Source organism: Notamacropus eugenii, chromosome 1, assembly GCF_028372415.1.
Source record: "Notamacropus eugenii isolate mMacEug1 chromosome 1, mMacEug1.pri_v2, whole genome shotgun sequence".
Classification (NCBI taxonomy): Eukaryota; Metazoa; Chordata; class Mammalia; order Diprotodontia; family Macropodidae; genus Notamacropus; species Notamacropus eugenii.
The window spans coordinates 539779574-539787593 of NC_092872.1; the positions used below are offsets into that span (position 1 = coordinate 539779574).

Consider the following 8020-nt stretch of genomic DNA (forward strand, 5'->3'; position numbering starts at 1 on the left):
AATTATTTCACATGTAAAAGGAACATGAAGAAAACTTTTTATACTGAAGAGGGAAATGGTGTAGAAGTAGGTCAGGCAATAAGTGAAATTCACTCTCATCAAAATTGGTGCAAAGATGGAAAGACAGACAGAAAAAGAGATAGATAGATTCACACAAAATCAATTGGTTATAGAAAAGTATCTTAGCCAACATAACACTAGGAGGGGAAGGAAGTAAAAAAAAACAATCAGATGATAAAAGGGATAGTGAATTAAAAAAAGAAAAATCAAAAGACACTTTTCACAGGAAACAAAGAAAAAGAGAGAAGATAAACAGAATAAAATAGAATGAGGGAAATGGATTTAGCAAACATAACTGTGAATGGGAATGAGATGAACTCACTCATAAAATGGAAGTGGATCGCAAAACGTAAAAGAAACCAGAATCCAATGATATTTTTGTTTGTTTGTTTTACAAGAAACACACTTGAAACAAATATCCAGAAAGCCAAAATATGAGGGTGGAGCAGAATTTATTGTGCTTCAGCTGACAAAAAAGGCAGGAGTAACAGTCATGACCTTAAAGAAAGCAAAAGAAAAAATAAATATAATTAAAAGAGATAAATTTCTACTGGAACTGACAGTGAAGCGGTTGGACATAGGAGTGTCTGTAGAGTAGGAGTGGATCTTGTTTGGCACCGGTATTTGGGTGGTGCTGGAAGTCTGGCCAGCACTGCATATCTGCATGGAGAGGAGCTTTGGGGAGCTTACAGCCACAAGAAGGTCTTGTGGCTCAGGGGAGCTGTCCACGAGTATTTTGTCCAGAATGCTCACTTGGAGTAGAATGAGGAGGAGGATTTCCTAACTGACATCATGAGCACCGAATTTGATACTGTGGTAGAAGATGGAAGCCTGCCCCAGATAAACCAGCAGCTCCAGACAATGTTGAAATACTGCCAGAGTGGTGAGGAATCCTTTCTAAGAGTTCATCACTCAGATGGGCCAGAAGCAGATGGATGTCAAACTCATGGAGGCTCAGATAGTCTACCAGACCAGTGATGACTCAGAACAGGAGGAAAAATTAGATGAGGAAGCTGAGGAAACGGAGGTGACTGATGGCAGGGAGACCCCTGCCTTGCTCTGTATTGCCTAGACTGGTCCATCATCTACCACTAGCCTGGCCTCCCTTGGGCACGAAGCTGTTGAAGATGGCTGGATTGTTGTCCAGAGGAAAAGGAAGGGAGAGCCTGGTCCAACCCATTGGCCTGGCCTGGGTCTTCCAGGTATGCACCATGAGCATCTTCTGAACTTCTTGCTCTAGCCCATGATATTCCATACACAGTTATAAAATTGGCCTAGAGCAGCCACGGGGCCCCAGTCTGTGCAGAGTCTCTACTTTAGAGCATTAGGTGCCTGGTGTTGACATTTGCCAGTGTTCTGTGGTCTTTGGCAAGTCATTTGCCCTCTTTGGATTTCCATTTTCTAATTTCTAAAATAGGGACAATAATAGAAGCCCAAAATTCAAGGGATAGACATAGACTTTGCTTCACAGGAGCTGGGGCGGGGAGAGAGGAATGGGGACATGAAGAGATGAAGTGTGCAGTTTTCCCAGTCTTTGTTTACCCCCACCACCCTCCAGGACCTTCACCACATAGCACCTGCTTAGAACTGGGGTCAGCCATAAAGACCAGTGCAGTGATGGAACCACAAGGAGATGTCTCCTTTCACCCCACTTACCTTCTCTTCACTCACTTGGCCTCCAGTCTAATCTTGTTCCCTTCCCCCCTCCCCCCAATCAGCTCTCACCTCAGCTAAAGTAAATTCAAAACTTGCTTCTTCTTTTTCCACTCCATTCTCCACAGTTACCAAAGTCATCTTCCACAGAGACAGATTTGGCTGTGCCACATCCATACTTGAAGACATTTAGTGACTCCCTCTTCCTATTAGGATCAACTCCAAGGTGCTCAACGTAGTATTTAAAGACCTCCACAGTATTCCTTTCACCTGCCTTTCCAGGCTTATGGACCTGCCAGACCTTCCCACATTCTTCCCCCAAATTTGGAGTCCTCTTCTCTCTTCTTCACATTAGGCTCTCAGTGTGGACCCTGAAAGATGCCTGGTAGACTTAACCAGGTAAGGGGACTCCCCTTCCTCAGATGGACAGTTCCTGTTCTCAGTAATAATAAAGCAAGTGTGAAGCTTAAAAAGAAAGAGAGATAAGCAGGGAAACCACTTGCTATAAGTTTCCATGGATAATGAACTACTATCAATACTAAACATATACTTGCCAAATGGTATAATGTTCAAATTCACAAATAAAAAACTAAATAAGTTACAGGAGAAAATAATAAAACAAAGCCAGTGAAGAGCTTCAACTTTCTCCTCTGAGAAACTGATAAATTTGATCATAAGATAAATAATTAATAAAGAAAGAAAAATGAATAGAAAAGTTATATATGACAGACCTGTGGAGAAACTGAAAGGGCATAGAGAGGTGTATATCTTTTTTTTCAGCTGTACATGCTATCTTCACAAAAATTTACCATATATTACAGCATGAAAATCTCATAAAAAGCAGAAATGAAAAATATACCCTTTTCAGATCATAACACAATAGAAACTGCATTTAGTAAAGGGCCTTGGAATTATAGATTAAAAATGAATTGTAAATGAAATAAACTAATCCAAAAAATGAGCAAGTCAAAGAACAAATTCATAAACACAATCAAGAATTCATTAAGGATAATGACTACAATTAGACAATGTACCAAAATATCTGGCATGCTGTTGTAACAGTACTTACAGGAAAATGCATATCTCTAAATGTTTATATCAATAAAAAAGAGCAGATCAGTGTATTAAACAATTAAGTATAAAAAAGTAATAAATTGTAAATCCCTTGTTAAGTACAAAAATAGACCTCTTGGAAATCAAAGGAGAGATAAATATAATTGAATGTAAAACACCTACTGAATTAATAAATAAAATTGAACTGTTTTATGAGAAAAACACTAAAAAGATGAACTTTTTGTTAATTTGATTTTTTACAAAAGAAGAGCAAATTGCTAATTTTAACACAAAAAGGTTGCATGCACCACTAATAAAGATGTAATTAAAAGAATTCTTAAGAATAATTTTCCCCAAAAATGTTATAATAAAATTGACAATCTAGCTGAAATGAATGAGTACTTACATAAATGTAAATTGCCCAGATTAACAAATAAAGAAATAGTCTACTTAACTCTATTTTAGAGAAAGAAATTGAACAAACCACAAATAAAATACTAAAGAAAAGTATTCTGAGGACCATATAGATTTACAAACTAATTGTGCCAAATATTTAAAGAACATTTAATTCTAAAACTATATGAACTCTTTGAAAAAATAAAGGAAAATTAACTGTGATTTATTCTATAAAACAAATATAATTTCTCTACTTAAATCAGGAAAAGCAAAAGCAGAGAAAGAAAACTATAGGCCAATTACCTTAACAAATATTGATGAAAATTTAATAAGATGCTAGAAAGGAGATTACAACAATCTTTCTCAAAGATCATACACTATGGCAAGTCAGATTTATACAGGAATACAGAGTTGGTTCAGTATTAGGAAACTATAAGCATAACTGACTACATTAAAAACAAAAGTATCGTATGATTATCTTAATAGATTTAACTTTTTTTTTTTTTTTTTTACAAAATTGAAAAATAGAACACCAATTTCAATTAAATACACTAGAAAACATGAGAATAAGTGTCCTGGACTTCCTGTGCTAGCTTTCCCTCCCTGGGCTTCGCTTGGAATCTTACCTCAAGATCTAGATCTCTGTTGGCCTTCCAAAGTCTCTGGCCCCTCCGGTGGGGGAGGGAAATAACTAGACAGAACACCCAAGTTGGCAGCTGCACACTCTTTAATGGTTACATCCCCCCGAACCTCCTTATGCCCTGGTTTATATACCCGCCCTAGCTCCTCCTGTGTTCCTCCCCGTGGGTGGAGCCAGCTCTGTTAAAGAGGTGTTCCCAGTACCCTATGGGGCAGGTTAGCACCTCCAGGCGTCTCAACTACCCCACAGGAGGCCACGGTCCAGAGCTGGGCCCCAAGAAATAAGTGTTTTCCTTAAAATGATAAGTAATATCTTTCTAAACCCTAGAATAAGCATTAGCTGTGATGCTAATAAACTATAAACCTATCAAAGATCAGAGGTGAAGCAAGGATGTACATTATCACCACTGTTATTCAATATTGTATTTAGAATGTTAGCTATAGCAATAAGACAAGACAAATATAAACAAATAAGAACAAACAATTAAATGACAAAGCTATTACTTTAAGCAGAAAATATCCTTAAAGAATCAAGAGAATCAACCAAAATCTGGTATAGCAATTAGTAAATTCAGCAAAGTTGCAGGATAAAAAATAACCTACATAAATCATCAGCATTTCTGCATAATTGCCAAAAATTATCTATCAGTGAGACAGAAATATTTTATTTAATATAACTGAAGATAACATAAAATAGTTGGTACCTTTCCTGACAAGTTTCAATGATAATTTAAATGGGGAGAACTTTCCCATTCGTTAAAAGGCTCATGTGACCTGCCTGGATCACATGGAAGCCTGAGTCACATGGAGCCTGTGATGGGAAGAGTTTGCTGAATGGGTAGAACAAGAAAGGTGGAACAAGAAGCTTAGAACAGGAAGTAGTGAAGCCAGAAGCTGAGATGAAATTGGTCAAAGAGCAATTAGAGCTACAAAAGATTCATGTAAGAAGGTTACTGGCTAGCATGAGAGAAAGAACTTGTTTGTGATTTTGCTTAAATGAGCCTGTTTGTGATTGGTTTAATGGACCTGGTTGGTGGGAAGCCTAGCAGGAGAAAGGCTTGGGGATATTGTTCTCTGTACTGTTACTGTGTATAGATTTTTGGTGCTATGATATATTTTGCCTTTCCAGTGTCTGAATAAATGTTTTGATTTTGTCTTTCATGTGGCAAGTCTGTGGTATTTTATGATTCAGGATTGTGCTGGGATATTACATGGTTACTGTAGGCACTGTGAATATCCCATTGGTGCTATAAATGGTGGAATTGCTAAATATCAGACCACTATTTGGAGACAAAACAGCAGAGGAGAAAGAGGAAAAAAATGGATAGTCCAGGGTGGGCAGATTTGCCTTATTCCTCCCTAGCAAGAAAATGGCCTAAAGGCATAGGGTTTTGTGAAAACTGGGAACCAAGGTTACAGAAGGGAGAACCCTGACAGTTAGAAAGATGTTTGCAAGGGATACTACTAGAACCAAGGAAAGAAATGGCAGGGGTACATAGGAGGGCCTGGGCCTTGCTAACAAGCTATTGAATTATATATAAAAGCAAAGACAAGATGGTATAGGAGAAGGCTCAGATAGATAGGGAGTTGGCTGGTTTGCATGAGAGGCTTTTTATGTTGCAATATTCAAACTCTTCTTTGGAAGAGTAAACTGGAGGATCTCAAGTGGTAGGAAAAACTGTTGGAAGTAAAAAAGTAACAAGAGAAAGGATTCATGGGCAGCTTCTCACACAGAAGCACAACACAAGAATCAAGGAGCCTGCACAGTATTTGGGGAGGTAATTGAGGATGTTACTCATTAGGAGGTCACAGATATTTTGAGTCAGTTCACCCAAAGGATGGGAGAAGTGTTGGTATCTTGGATGGTAAGAATCAGTGTAAAAGACAATTTGCTCACAAGAGAAGAGTAAATAGCTAGCAGATTCAAAGTCAGAATATATTGACAAGAAAAGAATTGCTTACTGCTCTTTCAAGAGCATGGGAAAGATTTTGAAGAATAGATGATATTCCAACTAATGAACTATATGAAATGTATTGAGAAAAGAGGCTTGGTTTAAGACTGAGCAGGGAGATGAGAACTGCCCCAGCAGATCCTCCTGAAACATTGTGTGAGAGATAATCTCTAAGGACCTCTCAAGAGTGAAGTCTCCTCAAAGAGTTAATTGTTTCTTGTCCTTTTGAAACATTTGCAGTAGAGAAATATTTTCAACATATTTTGTACTTTCCCAGGCTCCCTCCCTCCTTGCTTTTAGGCACATGGCAGGGGAGGAATAACACTTCTCCCTCCCTGTTTACTCTGTTTTGTTCACTGTTGCTACGGTAGATTCCTGTGAATTGATTGTACCCTCAGGGCTTGTACCAATGAACCTTGAGGAAGTGAGCTAGGGAGGAAGGGATTGTGGTTAGGATCTATATAATCTGCTGAGCTGAAAAAAACTCCTCTTTCTTCAATTGGCGCCATCATTTGAATGCTCTGAGGTAGCTTTTCTGAAGAAAGTCAATAAATGAATTATTCTTTCTGCTAATAACTCTGAGTCTCTGATGTACTAGTAAGGGTCTCTTTACGCCACACAGTTGTATCCAAGTTTATCACACTTGCAGGTAGAATGGGAGATTGGCCAGACCCCAACTCAGAGTAAAGAAAGTATATCTTTAGCTAGAATGATAACCCCAAAACTGCAAATTAGAAAATAGTAAGGAACAGTGAATGAGGCTATAGTGGGTTCAAGGACTCCAGAAGCATGGCTGACCCTATATCTGCACTGCTTCTGATTATTATCTCCTTGTTTCTTTTTGGCTTTTTGTCTGTTCAACTTGTTTGTCAGATTTGTATTCTGCAGGCTTAATACCGTCCACCTACAGATGTCTGATCACTTAAGCTGGATGTCACCCCCTGTCCAATGTGCTGTGTTACCCCTGGACCTGTCATTGACCAAGTTCTGTATGCCAGTTGAGGAACTGACCTCTTGAATGGACCCCTTGGGGCAGGGACAGCTCATGTCCAATCTTAGCAGGAAGTAGTTATGAAAGAAGAGACCTTTGCCCCTTACCACAAGATTTTGGACCCTATTTGTTCAAGGAGGGAATGATATGGTGCTGGTGCTCAAGCCCACCCTAAGATACTGTTTTTTGTGGTTATTTTGTGTGGTCCCTCTTATATTATTGCAAAGTTCTTTTGACATCAGTTGCCTAAGATATTGTTTTATATGCTTATTTTCTCTTCTCCTTGTTATAATTCTGTTCATACCAGTTGCCCCATTAACCTATGTAATGAATACAAAAGATCTTGGGACCACAAGTAATAGTAATTTAAATAAGAAGAGCTTTCCTATTCATTAGTAGGTCTGTGTGACCTGCCTGGGTTACTTGGAAGCCTGAGTCACATGAGTCTGAGTCACAAGGAGCCTATGATGCGAAGAGTTTACTGAATGTGTAGAATAGGAAGAGGCAGAGCTAAAGCAGAACAAAGAGGAAATTGGTCAGAGAGAAATCAGAGCTAGGAAGTGCAAGCAAGCAGGCTGCTGGCTAGCATGAGTGAATTAGCTTGTTTGTGATTTTAAGGGAGCCTTCTTGTGATTTTTTTTATAGAGCTGGTTTGCGGGAAGCCTAGCATGGGAAAAACTTGGGAATGCTGTTGTTCTCTGTATTGTTATTATGTATAGATTTTTGCTGCTATGATATATTTACCTTTCTAGTATCTGAATAAATGTTTTGGTTCTGTCTTCCATGTTAAGAGTCTGTGGTATTGTGAGATTCAGAATTGTGACGGGATATTCATGGCCATTGTAGGTGCTGTGAAGATCACATTGGTGCTACAGAAGTAAACCCAAGAACTATATGAGCACAAACACGAAATACACAAGACTGATCTTAACAAATGAAAAAAAATTTTGAGTATTTATGGGTAGGGCGAACCAATATCATGTAAATGATAATTCTATTTAAATTAATTTACTATATTCTTTGTTACACCAATCAAATTACTAAAATCATTTTAAAGAGGTAGAAAAATTAATAATAAAATTCACCTGTAAAAACGAAAAGGAATATGAAGAGAATCAATGATCAACAACGTGAATAACTTAGCTTTTCCTTTTTTTTGGAGGAGTGGGAGGGGAAATAGTATTTTTTTTTCTAATTACCTGTAACAATAGTTTTCAACAATCATTTTTATAAGATGTATCAAATTTTTTTTCTCCCTCGTCATATCCCACCTACC

At 38.0% G+C, this 8020-nt stretch overlaps 1 pseudogene; it reads left to right on the plus strand.

The window, feature by feature from the left end:
• The first annotated feature begins 724 nt into the window (after positions 1-724).
• On the plus strand, positions 725-2068 carry LOC140518813 (pre-rRNA-processing protein TSR2 homolog pseudogene; annotated as a pseudogene).
• Positions 2069-8020: the final 5952 nt, after the last annotated feature.